Below are 19,113 nucleotides of genomic sequence, written 5' to 3' on the forward strand. Positions count from 1 at the left end.
TTTAACGGTATATTCTCAAATCACTTCTTGATTCTCAGCCCTCCTGTCACTGAACCAGCCCACATCCCACGGTGAACTGATTGTGGGGAGTGCTTGACGTTTGCTCTCTTAGGATCCTGTCTGTGTTCTGAATTCTCTTAATAGAAATCCCTGACAACTGAGTTGCTTAAGTTCAAGGTGTTCTCAACCACTCTTATCTTTTGGATGTCCTTAATTCAAGTTTAATGATGTGCTTGACCTTTTCAAGTTAGCTGTGTGTTATAAACTAGAGCCAAGAAACCAGGTATCTATTAGGGGGAACAAAATACTAATTTAGAAGTCCAATATTTATCCAGGGCCCTGGTCATACCCTCAGATGCGACAGCCCTGCCTGTCCTTAACGTTAGGGATAAGCTGTAGAATTGTGTTCCTGCACCCAAGAGAGGTGCTGCGCAAGTATATCTGAAATGAGTGGATGACTGTAACATCTTTTAACTGGAGAATAAAGGAGAGCCATCTCTCTGTGCAATCAGCAAGCTGCTCAGAGATCAAGACACTCATTGTTGTTCAATCTAGTTGTGACTCTTCGGCCTCTGTATGGCTAATAGCAGGTATCTTGGGGTAGATTCTACTTTTTTTTTTTCAGTATTTCAATAAGCGAGAGATTATGATAGCAGGCCTGTGACCTGTGTCGCAGGTGAGGGCCAGCGCACGGTTCTGAAACTCCCTCTTTTGTCCTGCCATGGTGATAACAGAAGCACTCACCAGTGCATTTTTGTATAATCCAGCACTCTGGTTCCTGAGCAAATGCATGAAAAACAAGATCATCTGAGATCAGCTGATGGACCTACCTGGACCTTGCGTGGGATTTAGGGGTTGTTAGTGCAGCATACGTAGCCCATCTTCACTGGATGAATTTTGAGTATTATCCTATCTGACTTCCATCTACTTGAGCACTACCGTTTGTCTCAGACTGGCTGGCTCAACAACTTGGAGCCACAGAGGAAGTCAGGAGGGCCTTCCATATATGAGCAAAATGGTACTTTTTAAATTTGTTTAGTAAGTAGGCAGAGTGAATGAAATGAGTGAATCTGAAAGAGCTGAGTGAATGAAATCCTACATTCCTATCGGTATGCCTGTGCGTAGGGCTGCAAGAGTGTCTTCAAGATGTTACCAGGCCTTTGACCTGAGGCCGTAGTGCTGTGACCACACTGCCAGCCTCTCTGCACTTCTGTGCATCCCCTGAATTCTTCCTTTCACAGTAAGTGGCAAGACCAGGCCAGGGCAGAAAGTTCAGGTGACAAGTTCTGGCCAAACAAATGCATTCTGTGACCAGGCGGCTGAATCAAAGCAGGAAGGGGAGGGTATCCCCGGTGCTGGGTGTTGAGACAGCAGAAAGCCTGGCCCTGGCTACAGAGGCAGCTGTGAGAACAGGAGGAGGATGTAAGGCAGTGATGGGCAATCTTTTGAGCTTGGTGTGTCAAAATTCGCCAAAAACCTGAGCATAACTCGGGTGGTGTGTCACTTCAAGAATAAAACCAGAATTTCGCAATATTTATAGTTTAAATAAGAAAAACGTATAATTGTAATATATAACTGTATTTAATAAACCAAAAACTATTTTTTTTTTCTGAAGCTGGAAATGGGGAGGCAGTCAGACAGACTCCTGCATGCGCCCGACTGGGATCCACCCAGCACGCCCACCAGGGGGCGATGCTCTGCCCATCCTGGGCGTCTCTCTGTTGTGACCAGAGCCACTGTAGCACCTGGGGCAGAGGCCAAGGAGCCATCCCCAGTGCCCGGGCCATCTTTTTCCTCCAATAGAGCCTCGGCTGCAGGAAGGGAAGAGAAAGACAGAGAGGAAGGAGAGGGGGAGGGGTGGAGAAGCAGATGGGCGCTTCTCCTGTTTGCCCTGGCCGGGAATCGAACCCAGGACTCCCGCATGCCAGTCCGACGCTCTACCGCTGAGCCAACCGTCCAGGGCCAAAAACTAATTATTTAACTTACCTGCTTAGTGACTTCCTTTGTTCATCTGTCAGTTGGTTTCTTTTGTTGGTCTTGATATTATTTAACTTGTGTGGGGTGCCGTGAACTAAGATAAGTGAGGGAGAGGGGGAATTCTTTAACCTGCCTATTAGTGACTTTTTTTGTTGCTAAATTTTATTGGCTAAATCTTCAATTGAAGGTTGGTATTACGTACACTTCAAGCCCAAGCAAGCGCTACTAACTTCATCTGTCAATCTGTTTCTTTTGTTGGTTTTGATATTATTTAACACTGAGAATAAGGTCTCACAAAAGTGCGTAGAGGGAAAAGTTGTGAGTAAAGCCAATGCTATATTTTTCAGGGTGCTAAAAGTGTCTGGTAATCGGTTCCAGGCACTCCAAATTTCCTGTTTATAATGGCACTCCTCTTGATTCTCCAAGCGGCTCTTTTCCAGATTCTCAAGCTTTGACTTCAAGTCGACAAACACCTGATCCCAGATGCTGTCTTGAAATTCTGCAAGTTGCATCTTATGGAAATTAAGATGGCTGCCGCTATTTCTAATGGCGGGAAATGGCACCCATAGCACAGGCCCTCGCCTCTCCCAGCCTCCCCCTCACTTATCTCAGTAATGATGGTCAGTTAGAAATCCACGACACCCCAGGACAGTAGATCGGATGATGATTGCTGTGGTTATGTGGTTGCTGGTAATGGTGATCACAGGGCCCCCAGAGATGCGTCCCCACGTGGCATTCAACTGCTCCCTGCTCCGCCGGCAGAAGTGAGATCAAAGATCCCCTAATGGCCTAACCAGAAGTCCCAGAACTAGATGCTCTCTGCCAGAGTTCTGTTGTTTTGGCCTACAGACCTCCGGCACAGAGTGTCTACACTACAGCAAAAGTTTTATCCTCGGCTACTGCACCTGGCCATGCAGGAGCCGAGGATGAGATGTCCTTCTCAGCATGCAGCCCCATACTTCTCTGGTATGCGGCCGTGTCTCATCAAAAATGACTACACCTGTCAGTGCTGGCACGCGTTTCATAGGTTCGCAATCATGGACATAGGGGATTGGAGTTCTCCAAAGGCACGGTCTAAAAATGAGTCAGGCTGGGAAGACCTCCTCTGGAGGCCTTAGGAAAGAACATCCCAGAACAGTCAGAAAAATTACTTTAAAAACATAATGAAAATGGACTCGGTTCTTATGTAAAAGTGTTTTACAGAAATGAACATAATTGCAATAGCGTGCTACTGACATTTAATGGATAGAACAAAAGAAGAGGCATCCAAAAAAGGCCAAGTATGTATACCCAAATGCAGCATATCTGCATGGTAAAAATAGATTACAGAAGATCATAGGAAAGTAAGGGATTGTTCAATTAATAATTCTCAGTTAAAGGGTTATTTGGGGAAAATATAATCAGAATGCATTATTTGTATATAAAATTCAAAATCATAAAAAACTATAAGTGGTGATTTTTGTAGTCTCTGAGGACAGAAGAGCTATCTAAGAATGATATCACAGACGAAAACCCAAAACAATACTGTTGATACATCTAACCTCACAATAAATATAAGATTGCTCTGCCAAAAGTAAAACAATGTAAGATTAAATTTAAAATGCTGATACATTTGCAAAGTACATAACAGATAAATCAATAAAAATGATAAATATCTAGGTAGGAATGAGGAGAGAAATGTCTAAGAATGAGAAAATTAATCAGAAGTACTGATGGCTCATAGTTATGAAACATGAAAAGTATAGTATCTTAGTAGTAACTAAGGAAATTCAAATAAAACAACAGTAAGTATGTAAAATTTATGGAGTAAAGCTATACTCAGAGAAAAATACATTACTTTCATTGTTAGAAGTTAAAACAAATAAAAGCATGGCACTGGGTGTGGTGTTAAGGCATCTCGGAAGCATCCGTTCATCCTCCTCGTCAGACCCAGTGGTGCTTCCGGCTCGGGACCCCTCAGTTCTCTTTCAGATACTGCGTCCAAAGCGCACAGCACCTTTCCCTCTACCTGCCTTTGGAGTGCTGGGCAGCAGACCTCATCAGTGTAAGGGGAGATGATCACCTAGGAAGTGCGGACACAGGACACAAAAAAGATCAACACAAGTGGTCAAGGGCATTCTCCAGAGTATGTTCTTGCTGGGGAAAAGGCTCACACTTGCAACTCTCCACATGGAATGTGATAGTACTTTTGTGATTGCCAATGTCGCGTTGCATGAAACAACACCGATGGAGGGTAAGACACTCAGACAGCTTGATAGAGGAAGGAGAATTTGAAGTAGCCAGCAGAGCACATGGGGCGAGTAGCACCAAAGCACGAGCTCTCCAAAGTTAGGTTTCTTACATCTTATACGCCTTTCACAGTGTCCATGCAAGGGGCCTGTGATTCCTTTGTCTGAGGTCCTACGTGCACCTCATGACTCAAGGTGGGGCACGGCCGTTTTGGTGGGGCCGCGAGGGGGAAGGGGTTTCCGGACCCCTGGTCCTACCTATTTACAGATCCTATTTTTCCTGTGAGTATTGTAAGTCCCCAGGAAATCAGTCAGGGATCTATAGGATGTGCATAATCTTGAACTGGCTGAGTCAGTCATTTCCGCAGGCTCCTCCTCCTGCATGCTTCTGGTTTCTCCCCTCTCAGTCACAGTTCCTTAAGTGAACAAGAAGCTGAGCTTGGCAGAAATACCAGGCAGAGCTGGACAAGTTCTTTTCCAGTCTCAGATCCCTTGGTATAACTGCAGGGTTAAAAGCCTCCTAGGGTCTCATCCAGGCTGAGGAGGAGGTAGTTGATTTGTTATGTCTGCCACTGACATGGGGTAGCAGGGGGGCAGCACATTGCTGGTGATGCCATCCTTGGCTTAAGGGGGCTCTGCTCCACATGACCTCGGGAACCCAAGTAGGGGTCCCCTGAGCTTCAGCAGAGAGCCAAGTGAAGCCACCTTCTGGGACCTCTGCAAGAATCCCGGAGCTTCCATCGGCTGGGCTTCCAGGAAGCCCAACGACAGAGTTCCGACAATGTCATCTCCATTTGAGACTTGCAGGAGATCCCGCCCTCTCTCTCTGGGCTCCTGTTCTGCTGTCCTCACAGATCCCTAGACAGTGTCTCAAGTTTACTTAGTTACAGATCCTCAGCCTGAATTCTCTAAACTTTTGAGAGAATGTGGAGTCACCACCAAGATCGTAAGTAAACACTTAGCAAGGTTCTCCAAAAGAAGCTGGATTAGAGAAAACCAGTTTAGAGTCTAGAACCTCTCCCTGCTGATGGCAAGGGGTAGGGTTTGGTGGAAGCCTAGGCCTTAATTCTGACTGGACTTCCCAGAGATACGGCAAAGTTCACAGAGATAGCTCAGGGAGATGTGCGTGCATGCAGCCTCCGCTGGGCCAGTCCTGTCCTTGCAGGGACTCTAGCAAGAGATCTGAGACAGGCAGACAAGCAGGGGGCGGGGATGGCGAGTGGGTCCTGCTCTGAAGAGCTCACAATGAAGCTTTGAAATGAGACAGACACACAGACAAGGAGCAGAAGGTTCCTCCAGCACCTGGGCTGCTGGACAAGAGGGCCCTATGGTCATCCAGTGGGAGCGTGCGTCTGGAGCAGGCCCCACAGCACAGGGGCATTTAGAAAAGGCATGCTAAGTGGGTGTAGCACCCAGGGCAGAAGGGGACAAGGGGAAGCAGGAGCATCTGCAGTGACAGAGAAGGGGCTCAGGAGACCCCGCCCTCACCTGGGCCCCATGTGAGTCTCAGTTTTCCAGTCCAGTCCTAGAGTCACCAGCAGAGGGCACCATGAGGTTGCAGCTCTTGCACAACTGAACCCACTCAGCTGAGAAAGGAGACTGTGCCCAGAGCCGATTCCAAAATAAGTCTAGCTGCTTCTGTCTTGGATCCAGGTTGGAGCTGAGTCAAGCTCCAGAGAAGGGAAACGGGTCTCACATTTTAGGGGAAGACTGCAATTCATTCATTTGTAACTCGTATTCATTCGGTAGTTAGTGAGAGTGGCGTGGTCCCAGCTCTTTTAGAGGCCCTGGGACTTCATAGTATGGCATAGTTTGTCACACTAATCCCAACAACTATGAGGACTTGTGCTTGGGTGGCACTTACTGCAGGCCGGTGCTGTCCTGGCTGCTGACTTCCATCAGTTCACGTCTTTCTCACAACGGCCCTGTGCGGTGGGCACTGTCAGCATCCCTATTTCATCAGGAACGGAACTAAAGCACACATCTGTGACTGCTCAGGGCCTCACAGCTGTGATGTGCTGCAGCCAGAGCTTGACCCCAGGCAGTGTGGCTCCAGAGTGCTCTTAATGACTTTGCTACCCGGACACAACTCAAACAAGTAAGTGGTCGAGATGATTTCAGATGTCTATAATCCCTTATAAGAAAATAAAGCAGGGTGTTGTAATGATGACCGGTGTTAGGGTAACTCTCAATTCAGTTGTCATATTGAGACTTTGCAGGGAAGACAATGGTGACAATAAGTGCTAAAACCTGGCAGCAGGGGGATCATATTATCACCCACATGAGCCTTGGGGGTCAACAGGGTATTCCCGTCTGTGTGGTCTGACAGTTAAATTCGGAACTCACAGCAACTTTGCACTGAAGCCACCATGACCAAGTCCTGATTTCAAACTCACCAGCATTTGATACTGGGCGTATCTCTTGGAGAAGATAGCCTTCACTCCCTGGGCTATCAACACGATGCTGTCCATCAGTAGCAGCAAATGAGTACTTAGCCACAAAAATCATTTTCTGTGTACCCGTGGGCATCTGGAGGAAGCCAGAGGCCGTGCCCTCAAGGAGGGAAATTATTAGAAATTGGTCGAGCGAGGCCACACTTCTAAGCAGCTTCTGGGCTCAGGTGGAGGGGACAGCAGTCTGCACTGGGTGCCCCAGTAATAGCAGCGCCTTCCACTGGAAGGTCCCATCAGTCCATTCCATCCCTGAGTGGGACACGGTGCTGCTGTGGCAGGGGAGATGCCACCAGGGGAGCCCTGGGTACTGGTATCGTGGACTGTTCAGTTGTTATTTGTAGGAAAACTGCCAGAGATCGGAATGCTTCACTGATACAAGTCTTTGGTGCGGACTTTGGAACGCCAAGTCCACGCCTGCAAGCACTGATAAGATTGTTTAAAGGAAGTATCTGATCCCTATAGCCATTTCCTGCATACCTGGAAGGTTTTAGTTAATCATCCTCTCTGCACCTGAACCCATGCTCTGCTAATTTAACCCATGCTCTGCTACTTTGCTTATGATTAAAGAAACAAATAAACATGATGGGGCTGCAGAGGTCTGGGCTGTCCGTCCTGGAGGCTGGGCTCCCTGCACCCATCTTTTCTCTATGTTGCGTCTTGTCTGTTTTCTCCTAAATCCTGCAGCGCCTTCCTCCGTGCACACTCATTGCCAAGCTGGTCTCAACAGTTACTCACGTTTATTTTTCAGATTCTGACGTTGATGTTAGGGTGATTATAGCTCTTCTTTAAGGGGGGTTGGGGAGATTGAACTGCACTGTCCGAGGCCTGTGCAGTTTGGCTGCTCTTGGACTGTGTGATGGGGTGTGCCCTGGGGTGGGGCTGGCCACTTGTCAGGGCACTTGGGGCAGAAGCAACAGAGGGAGCAGGGGGCTCAAGCTGGCCACACATCCCTTAACTGATGTGCTTGTTTCTGTGACCAGGGAGACACCTCGGGGGATTACCGGAAGATTCTGCTGAAGATCTGTGGTGGCAACGACTGAGCAGAGACTGGTGGCTCCCTTCTGTCCACCTGCCAGCAGCAGTAATGACAGGATAAGGCCAAAAAAAGTCCTTTGTTTCTATCCACCACAACTGTCCCTGGACCCCAGTTCCAACAGTCCGTACAGCCCTGGCTCTGTCCCCCACTCACCCTGTCCCCCACTCTGCCCATTCCTCATTTGGCCTGTGCTGGCACTTGGTCCCATCCCCCCATTCAGCCCTCTCCCCCACTCAGTCCCGTCTCCCACTCAGCCCTCTCCCCCACTCAGTCCCGTCTCCCACAGGGTCCTCCACTGGCCCCCACCCATCCTGTATCTTGTTAGTGTCCAGAAGCCTGGGCCCATGTGTAACTTTTTCAGATGCCTTTTCCATCCTGCCGTGTTGATCAAATAAGTTTGTAAATATGATAAATAAGTTTGCTCACTTATAGTTTGCATTGGGTGTGAGGGACAGGCTGTAAGCAGGCAGGATTGTTATACCCTAAGGCATCGGTTCTCAACCTGTGGGTCGCGACCCCTACGGGGTAGAATGACCAAAACACAGTCGTTGCTTAAAGCCATCGGAAAATACATATTTATTATACAATACATTTTTAAATAAAATATGTATTTCCGATGGCTTTAGGCAACCCGTGTTTTGGTCGTTAGACCCCGCAGGGGTCGCGACCCACAGGTTGAGAACCGCTGCCCTAAGGCTTAGTTTTAAGACTAAGCCTTTCACACCCTAAGTGACTTTGTATCAGAGACTTCCTTGTTTGTATATTGGATTAGAGGTTTTGATTTCTACACTACAAAATGGGGCAGACGGAGCTTGCTCTCTCACGGTTCCTGAGATTAGCATTAGAGAGGAGAGCAGAGAAGGGCCACGTGGAGGAGGCCAGGAGTAGCAGCCAAGATGGCAGAGTGCTGAAGAAAAAGCCCTTTTGTGCAGAGTTTGTGCAGAGAGAGGAGATGGGAAACAGAGGTGAATAAGTTCTGGTGAGGTTAGAAACCTTTGATTCTAGGAAACTTGGATAAGTCAGTGGGTTTGGGAGCCCTGAATGAAAAGGGAAGTGTTTTCCCACTGTGTGTATTTCTTGCCTGCTGGGTGCAAGCTAGGATAAAGTTAATGGCCCGCCAGTTCATGGCTCCGTTGTTTCATTACCATCTGTCCGATTAAATGATTAAATGCGAACTTGCATGGGCCAGGTGGCTGTGATGGTGGCTGTGGCTACTGGCTTTAAACATTTCGCATAGTCTGTGGCAGGATTCAGAATTTGGTATGGAGCCACCACCACCTTTGAGTGGTGGAGCACAGGACTGGCTGCTGTTAGGGTTCCCCATGGCTGACCTTTTGGGGGCCATAGGCTGGCTGACTTTTACAGCCATGTGTGAGGAAACTGAGAGCTCTGTAGGAGAGGCTGCCTGGGACCTGCAAACCGAGCAGTGGAAGGAGCTGGAGCAAACATGGGAGAAAGAGATGCCAACCCTGGAGCTGGAGCAAGCACTAGAGGCTGACCAGGTTTGTGAGATTTGCCTAGAAATGGAGCAGCCACTGGAGAAGGAATCACAGGTTCATGAGTTGCAGATTGCCCTGGATGTTGTGGAGATCCAACAGCGGCAAGAGGCCGGGGCTGGGGCCAGAGCTGGGGCTGCAAGGCCTGCTGAGCAGAAGGTGGCAGCGGCCTGGGGCTGGAGCCCGGCAGCAGGAGCTGATGTTTTCAGTTCCTTTTTGGAGGATGAGGAGAATCGGTCTGGAGTTGTGATCTGCAGTCTCCAGAAGGTGATAGCCCAGCAGCAAGAAGTACTTACTATGCCCCTGGTAGGTCTGCGATTTTGGGACATAGGGGTGGAAGCCATCATGCTCTCTAGAGCAGAGATGGAAATGCTGACTGCCATTGCCACATGCTCCTCCTTGGGACAGTGTAAGACCTGCCAGGATGGCAGGAATGAGAGGGGTGGCTGAGGCCCCAGGTGCTTGGACTGGTTTCCCGAGTGGGCACTGGTTCATTGGCTGGATGGACTTATGGATTTTGGACAATGTGAAATACCCTGATGGGGGTGGGGCGGCTTAGCCGGAGGCCATCCCCTGCCCTGGGAAGCTTTTCCCATGGTTAGAAAAAAGTCCGTGGACATTTTGTGCTTTTGACAAAGTGCTCAGAAATTGGTGAAGTGTATCTTTGTAATTGTTGCAATTGTATAATTTGTCATGTTGTTGTAACTTGTGTAATGTGCTTAATTTCCTTGTGCAGGAATACCAATGCTCTTAGATTGTGAAGCAAGCAAAAGGGGTGGCATGTTGGTCAAATAAGTTTGTAAATACGATATATAGGTTAGCTCGCTTATAGTTTGCATTGGGGGTGGGGGACAGGCTGTAAGCAGGCAGGGTTGTAATACCCCAAGGCTTAGTTTTAAGACTAAGCCTTTCCCACCCTAAGTGACTTTGTATCAGAGACTTCCTTATTTGTATATTGGATTAGAGGTTTAGGGTAGACATCTACTTGGGGATACCTCCTGATTCCACAGCCTCTTGGATGTGAGGAGAGGAGGGAATGACTCAAGGGGCATGGAGCACCTGTGTGCCGGACTCTGGCCTGTCCTACCTAGACCTGCCTCCTGCTAGAAGAGAGTAATGCAGGCCCTGGAAACGATGACAAGCCCTACCGTCACTTCAGCTCTGCCTCAGTTTCCATGCTGGAGCCTCTTGACCAGGGATCCCCAAACTACAGCCCACAGGCCGCATGTGGCCCCCTGAGGTCATTTATCCGGCCCCCGCCGCACTTCCTGAAGGGGCACCTCTCTCATTGGTGGTCAGTGAGAGGAGCACATTGATCATCTCATTAGCCAAAAGCAGGCCCATAGTTCCCATTGAAATACTGTTCAGTTTGTTGATTTAAATTTACTTGTTCTTTATTTTAAATCTTGTATTTGTTCCTGTTTTGTTTTTTACTTTAAAATAAGATATGTGCAGTGTGCACAGGGATTTGCTCATAGTTTTCTTTATAGTCCAGCCCTCCAATGGTCTGAGGGATAGTGAACTGGCCCCCTGTGTAAAAAGTTTGGGGACCTCTGCTCTTGACTAACACCCAGCATGCTTGATTAAGATGTCCCACCCCCAAGAGGTCCCTTGTCTTTCGGTGTCAGATGTGACCTAACTGGTGGGATGGACTACTTCACATTGCACAACTGGCCATGGACTCATTCTGACCCCAGTGGTCTCCAGAGTTGTGCCTGAGCCTAGATTCAGTCTGATCTAATGTGAAATTGGAAAATGATCTGTGACATTACCTCGCCCTGTCGTCTATACCAGAGGTGTAGTGTGATGACCTGGTGGCCCACAGGCACTATCTGACCTGCACTGCATTTACTTGGGTCTCCAAAGAGTCTTTTTATTTTTAACTTTATTTACTGATTTCTATTTTATTCATTGAGAGAGAGAGGTAGGGAGAGAGAGAAAGAAGAGCCACTCCTGCATGTGCCCAGAGCAGAACTCTAACCAGCAACTTCTGCGCTCTGGGAGGACACTTCAACAAACTGAGATTTGGCCAGGTCTTTTTCTTTTTTCTTTTCCTTTTTTTCTTGATTAATTTTAGAAAGTCTGAGAGAGGAAGGGAGAGAGACAGTAGGGGGGAAGGAGCCGTTCATTTATCGTTCCACTCAGTTGTGGATCCACTGGTTGCCTCCCCAGTGTGCCCTGACAGGGGATTGAACCCACAACCTTGGTGTTTTGGGATGACGCTGCAACGTTTCTTATTGACAAAAATATTTACGTGGGCACAGACAGAAATCAGCCCCAAGCCTCCTGAAATCAGGGCTGAACAGCTGCGTTGCTAAATTTTCTCTAAAACCCTTGCCACTCAAAGTGGTCTGCAGATCAGTAGTGTTTAATATCACTGGTCAGGCTGGGAGACAAGCTGGATCTTGGACCTGCTCCACATTCTCTGAATCAGAAAATGCCTCAGAGATCCACCTCATGGTCAAGTTGGAGAAATGCAGGATGAATCACTGGCAGTTTACCTTCCAGTAAAACTATGCTCTCACTTAATGCATTAACAATAGTTGACAGAGTTGCTTTGCCTAGATTTCCCTTAAACTGATCACTCCATTTTTATCCCAGCTACCATGCAAAATCATCCATACTCTTTTTAATGATAAAACTAAGTCCTGGAAGGTGACCAACTTGCCTAACTAAATTCCTGTGGTTCCGCCCAGGGTAAACCCCACACTCGTCTCAGTGAGTAGTATAATACGTTTTGAGTACAAATAGTATGATTAATGCTATCATTAGTGTGCATGGTGATTTTAGGTAATTATTATGCTTTATATGCTCACATGTATTGAAGAAAAATTTAATGATCCAAGACTGGCTTTCTGTAGTTATTTTTGCTTAGGAAGACTTTTTAGAAACTCAGTTCACGTGCAGTACAGACATGTCTAAAGTTGCGAGGGATGGTGGTTCCCATGTGCCTGTTTAGGGAACACTTCCCTACTTTGTATTAAGGATGGCTTTCCTGTCTTTCATTTATATATAGCTAAGTCAGGATTTCAACCATAGTGGCAATTTTTACTGATATCTATTACTAGGAACATCCCATGCATGCAGAACAAAGGAAAGGTAGAAGTTCTTTCATGACTATGTCCCTGAACAGTATTAGTTATATGTCATTGATGTTGTCCTAATCCAACTTTACGACTTACTGCAAGCAGAAATGAGGCAATCAGTATACTCAATTTTTAGGAAAGCTTAGGAACCATCTTAAAATGTTAGTTTAGAGATTGTAAATATAGTATTTTGAATAGGATTTTCACATGTTCACTGTGGAATTAGAATATAGACCTCTTCTTCATAAAGAGAAATGTGAAATGAAAACTATAGACTCTCATTGTCCAACCTTGATGAACAGGGAACCGTAATTTCTAGTTTGATGGGGAAAAGTGACCGTGCAGAAAGAGGGCCTCACAGACTTCAGATATATCACTCAGCTGCTCCCCTGGCGTGTGTGTGTGTGTGTGTGTGTGTGTGTGTGTGTGTGTGTGTAATATATAGATACTTTTTTTGGTCAGCGTTGATGACAGAGGGATAAATAACACAACCCAGGCTGCTAAACTAAGAGGTTGAATTAACAAGGCACCATTAATATTATTGTCATGAATTCCCTTGGACAGGGCCATACTTTTTAAAATCTGAGTGGGATAGCCATTATATTAAACTGTAAACTATTTTACCTTACCAAAAAGCAACCCCTAATAAGAGGAGACCAGAGAGAGAGACTCAGATTTGTAGATACTGATCTCTACCAGAAACAATGCTATTTCAGGCCTGTGTTCTTACATGGGGCCTTATTTTCGAACTGGACCAATTTCCCATAAATGTTTGCTTAGAACACACAGCACGCCCTCCTGCAGCAAACTACCCCAGGTGCTGTGGACGCTGGTGCACCCCAGGAATTTATAAAACATGCTACACCAGACTATTTATCAGGGGCACTGACCACTTTTCCCTTGGACAGCCAAATAAAAATTAAAGACATTAGCCAAGACTACAGCCATATAGTGTGAAGGAATAAAAATGATACCTATTTTGACAGTTCAGTAAAAAATATATATTTTGGTGTGGCACAGAATTTTAGTTATCAGTTTTTTTTTTCCATGAGATGAAAAATGTTGAAAATTTGTGCTCTACTAAATCACACAAGGAAAATAAGGCTAGAACTTCAGTCTATTGGGGGTGGCGGATTCCACCTTTGGAATTTTTCTGCTCTAGGAAAAGTTCTAGCATGAAAAAAATTAAGCAACATACTCTATATTTGAGCGGAATCTGCTGCGGCCTCCCATAGACTTGAATAGGAGAGGAAGAAATGTGTCGGAAACTGTCATTTCTCCGCCTCTTATTGAAATCAAAAGGAGGCTGCGGTGGATTGTGTGGTAACCTGAGATTCTCGGGAGCTCTCTTCCACAAAATCCGCCACACTCCCAATGAAATCAATAGGAGGCAGATTCAATGCCGGAAACCGCCGATTTCAGCAGTTTCCTCATTCAGAATATGGGAAAATAGTGGGAGATATGGGAGATAATTATACATTGGGGAACAGTGTGAACTACATCTTATAGTGGTCTCATAGTATAAGACCGATATAGTTCACACTATGTAAATGTATGGTGCTTTGTGTAAGTGTAAGCTGCTTTGTGTACTGTGTAATGATTACACACAAAGCACCTTACACTTACACAGTATTATGTGTATGATGTGTGTACTGTTTTTACATTATTAACCTTTTTACACCAGAGCAGGCTGTCTCGCAGGCTCTCTTGGCTCTCCGCCTCTTGCCTCTCCGCCTCCTAGGATTCTGTCCTCCGGCGCTTGCTGCACCCGCCCACTGATGACGTCAGCAAGCGCTGGACACACATAATGCGCTGCTATGGACAAGCGGCCATGCTGCTATGGACTGTGGAGCACCCCCCCCCCCCTGCTTCCCCCGCCCCTTAAGCCCCGGACGGATGATGCAATCACGTCTGCGCATGACTGCAGGCATTCAGTTTGGAACGTCCGTCCATAACTGCGTGCGTTCAAGCTGAATAGCGCTACTGCAGATGGTAGCACGGCTTCTCAGCAGCTAAAGCCATCCGAAAATATGTATTTTTGGATGGCTTTAGGCAACCCCTGTGTTTTTGTCGTTGGACCCTCGCCGGGGTCACGACCCACAGGTTGAGAACTGCTGAAATAGAAAGTGGGACATGTGAATCCTTCTGAATTCAGATAAATGTATTGGCTGCCTATGTTCTGTACTATGTAGGAGTTTAAAAGTGCAGGCATTGGCTTGATCCCAAGGTCGCTGTCTTGAGCAAGGGGTCACTGACTTTGCTGGAGCCCCCCATCAAGGCACATAGGAGAAAGCAATCAATGAACAACCAACGTTGAAACAGCTGTCAAGTACGTGTTGCATTTTTCTATACCTAGAGTATTAAAAAACCCCACACACATTTGTGAAGAGATAGAGTCCTACAGTTGTGAAGCAAACTTGAATGGCCTCATCTGGAAAGGGGAGGTTTTGGTCATCTCAAAGGACTTTTTCAAGGACTTGATGAATTAGCACGTGATCTAAAAGTCATAATTCTTCTTCACTATCACTCTCTGGTCTCTCCTGCTTCCAACTTCAGTATTCCTTAGGAATGACGTATTAAGCTACGTGGGTCCTCTGTGAGCCTGACAAAGCTCCGTTCTCACAGCCTGCAGTCTATAACACAGTAGGGTGATAGCAACAAGCCTGAAGTCAGAGGTTAGACTGCCTTGGTAAGAGGCTCACTCTGTGGTCTAAACCTCTCTGCCCTGGTGTTCTCAAGTCTAAGTAGGGGTAACATACTATTTTGTTAGGATATTATGGGTATTAAATAAGAAAATTAGGTTCAAGTGGTACTAAGTTATTGGAAGGTAGGGATATGAAAAGGTGGAGTAGGTACAGTGATCAAGAGACATGTATGAGGTGGGTACTTCAGGGGTTTATTAATCCTACTCGAGAGGTTTTCACTATATCACTTGAAAGAACCTAGACTAGAGATTTGTCATGGCTCCCAATGGTGAATTTCTTTGGCAGGAGGCAGCCTATGTGTTGTACTAAGTAGCGGTTTAAAAGGACAGGTATTGGCTTGATCCCAAGGTCACTGTCTTGAGCATGGGGTCACTGACTTTGCTGGAGCCCCCCATCAAGGCACATAGGAGAAAGCAATCAATGAACAACCAACATGCTGCAACAAGTTGATGATTGTCATCTCTCCCCATTCCTTTCTTTCTCTCTCGGTCTCTCTGTCTCTCTCTCTCTCAAAACAAACAAACAAACAAAAAAACAAAACAAAACAAAACAAAAAAACAGGCCTGACCTGTGGTAGCACAGTGCATAAAGTGTAAACCTGGAACACTGAAGTCATCAGTTGAAACCTGAGGTTACCAGCTTGAGCAACGGATCACTGTCTCACCTTGAACCCAAGCTCTCTGGTCTAATTCCAGGTCAAGGCATGTATGAGAAATAATCAATGCATAGCTAAGTGGAGTGATGAGTTGATGCTTCTCTCTCTCTTCCTTTATCTAATAAAAAACGAGCAAACAAAGAAATTTAAAACTGTTCTCTTTAATTTTTTGGAAGAGCTTGAGAAGGATTGGTGTTAATTATTCTTAAAATGTTTGATATTATTTTCCTGTAAAGCCATCAGGGTCCAGGACGTTTTCTTATTTAGGGGTACTTGATTACTCATTCAGTCTACTTACTTGTTATACGTCTGTTCAGATTTTCTTTATCTTGATTCAGTCTTTGTGAGTTTTCAGATAGGTCCCAATTTCTGCTTTGTTATACAATTTGTTGGTGTAGGATTATTGATAACACTGGGGAACAAATTTTCTTCATTTTCTGTTGCATGAGGTTTTAGATTTTTTTCTATATATTTCTGCATCACTGATTCCAAATTTGAAATTTGTTTTTTGGTTCATGCTCTAATTTTTATGCAATTTTAATTTCTTTGTATTACAGTTAATGGAATGCATTGGTTTTTATATATTTTTATTTATTTATTTATTTATTTATTTATTTATTTATTTATTTATATTTTTCCGAAGTTGGAAACAGGGAGGCAATCAGACAGACTCCCGCATGTGCCCTACCGGGATTCACCTGGCATGCCCACCAGGGGGCGATGCTCTGCCCATCTTGGCGCATCGCTCTGCCACAATCAGAGCCATTCTAACACCTGAGGCAGAGACCATAGAGCCATCCTCAGTGCCCGGGCAAACTTTACTCCAATAGAGCCTTGGCTGCGGGCGGGGAAGAAAGAGACAGAGAGGAAGGAGAGGGGGAGGGGTGGAGAAGCATATGGGTGCTTCTCCTGTGTGCCCTGGCCAGGAATTGAACCCGGGACTCCTGCACGCTAGGCTGACGCTCTACCACTGAGCCAACCAGCCAGGGCCTGCATTGGTTTTTAAATTGGAGTTAAAGGGCAACAATGTCTCTTGGATTGAACTTAACCACAAGGCAATTAATGTTTTACAAACATCACTTTTACATAATTGTAGTGGTTTTTAAATGTAAAAAATTATTATCTGATAAAAACACCCTCTTATTTTGTTTTAAGATTGAATCATGGCTTCCTCGAGTAGGCGTAAATGTAAGAATAGTCCTGACACTGTCTGTTATATATGTGGATGTTACACACTTCAACGTCAAAGGCACAATATTTCATCATTCGTGACATGTGCATATATTGCCTATTTTCAAGTTCCCCTTGGTGATCAGGACAAGAATTGGGCTACTTATATTGTGTGTCATAATTGTGAGGTAATGCTTTGTAACTGGACAAAAGGAAAACTCAAAGGAATACCTTTTGGTATTCCCATGGTTTGGCATGAACCTAAGGACCACAGCAGTGACTGTTATTTCTGTCTGATCCATACAAAGGGCATCGGCAAGAAAAAATGGCATATGATTGCATATCCTAATATTCCTTTAGCAATACAACCTATCCCACACTCTGAGACACTCCCGGTTCCAGTTTTTAATGGTTTTATTTCTTCTAAGGATGAAGAAAGTGAACATGATGATCAAGTGTATTTTGATAAGATGCATGAGGAAATGGTTGTAGAATCTGAAAGGTCTTCTTCTGAAGTCAACCAGTCATAAACCAACCTCTCAGCAGTTTAGCCAACCCAAATTGAATGACTTAGTAAGAGATTTGGGCCTATTAAAGAAAGCAGCTAAGTTATTAGCCTCGAGGCTTCAAGAAAAGAATGTACTTCATCCATCAGCTAAAGTATCCCATTTCAGGAAGCGTGAACAAAAATTTGTGGAATTTTTTTCTGAACACAAACATTTTGTTTACTGTCATGATATCTGTAGTCTTCTCAGCCAGCTAGGTGTTACCACTTACAGTCCAACAGAATGGCGACTATTTTTTGACAGCTCTTAAATGGAGTCTGAAATGTGTTCTCTACACAACGGTAATGTTTATGCAGCGGTTCCAGTTAATTATTCACATCATCTGCGAGAAGATTATAATGACATAAAAATTGTCCTTGACTTTCTGAAGTATGAGGAGCATAAATGGATCATTTGTGTGGATCTTAAAATGGTAAATTTCCTGCTAGGACAAGAGAGAGGTTTCATGAAATATCCTTGACTTCTGTGTTTTTGGGACAGCCAAGCTGGGGAGAAACACTGGACTCAGAAGGAGTGGCCAAAACTGAAGCTCTGGAAGTAGGGATGCAAAATATTGTGAATGAACCTGTAGTTAATTGAGACAGGATCATTTTTCCCCCACTTCATATCAACTTGGCTTAATGAAGCAGTTTGTTCAGGCTTTTTTTTTTTTTTCTGAAGCTGGAAATGGGGAGAGACAGTCAGACAGACTCCCGCATGCACCTGATCGGGATCCACTCGGCACGCCCACCAGGAGCGACGCTTTGCCCACCAGGGGGCGATGCTCTGCCCCTCTGGGGGGTCACTCTGTTGCGACCAGAGCCACTCTAGCACCTGGGGCAGAGGCCAAGGAGCCATCCCCAGCACCCGGGCCATCTTTGCTCCAATGGAGCCTTGCTGCGGGAGGGGAAGAGAGAGACAGAGAGGAAGGAGGGGGGGGGGGTGGAGAAGCAAATGGGTGCTTCTCCTATTTGCCCTGGCCGGGAATCGAACCCGGGTCCCCCGTGCGCCAGGCCGACGCTCTACCGCTGAGCCAACCGGCCAGGGCCAGTTTGTTCAGGCTTTTAATAGAGAAAGTGAATGCTTTCAACATGTTATTTCCGCTTTTCCTGTATTGTCTTTCAAGAAGATCAAAGCAGTTGTATTCGATGGACCTTAAATTTGAACCAACATATGTGAAGAAGAATTTGCCAGGAAGATGAATAAGGAGGAGAAAACAGCATGGCAGTCTTTTATGGCACTTACAAAGAACTTCCTTGGCAACAAAAAAGCAGAAAACCATGAACTTCTGGTGCAAAGGATGCTGTTGGCTTTCTGCGACATTAGATGTAACATGAGCGTTAAGATTCACTTCTTGGACTGTCACCTTGATAAGTGTCCTGAAAATCTTGGACCTGTTAGTGATAAGCAGTTTACTGCTGGAGCATCAAATGAGATTGTCCTCAACAATCACACAAACGCAAGAGCTACAAACGCAAAGGTTCTCCTGAATAGAATTTAAATAAGTTTTGTGGAAATTTTATGATTAAAATAAGTGTTTTAATATGTTCTATTTTGAAATTGTAGACAAATTCTGATGTAATTATATCTTTTAGTGTATTAGTGTATTTACTGCATTAAATAAATTATTATATTTTCACAAAGATGATGCCCAAGAAGACATTCTTCTTCATTACCTTAAACTAAGTGTTGAAAATTTTTCAATAAGATGAAAACCTAAAACCTTTAATTGCAAAAAAACTGTAGCTTACAGAGAAAAACT

The 19,113-nt window shown here is 45.4% G+C and overlaps 1 long non-coding RNA gene across 1 annotated transcript in view; it reads left to right on the forward strand.

The window, feature by feature from the left end:
• Nucleotides 1-14,057, forward strand: part of LOC136380403 (uncharacterized) — a 142,623-nt gene extending 128,566 nt beyond the window's left edge. The window contains exon 3 of the long non-coding RNA XR_010746946.1: nucleotides 13,963-14,057. This is a non-coding gene — a long non-coding RNA (uncharacterized lncRNA). The remainder of the gene's footprint in view (nucleotides 1-13,962) is intronic.
• The last annotated feature ends 5,056 nt before the right edge of the window (nucleotides 14,058-19,113 follow it).

This window comes from Saccopteryx leptura, chromosome 9 (assembly GCF_036850995.1).
Source record: "Saccopteryx leptura isolate mSacLep1 chromosome 9, mSacLep1_pri_phased_curated, whole genome shotgun sequence".
Classification (NCBI taxonomy): domain Eukaryota; kingdom Metazoa; phylum Chordata; class Mammalia; order Chiroptera; family Emballonuridae; genus Saccopteryx; species Saccopteryx leptura.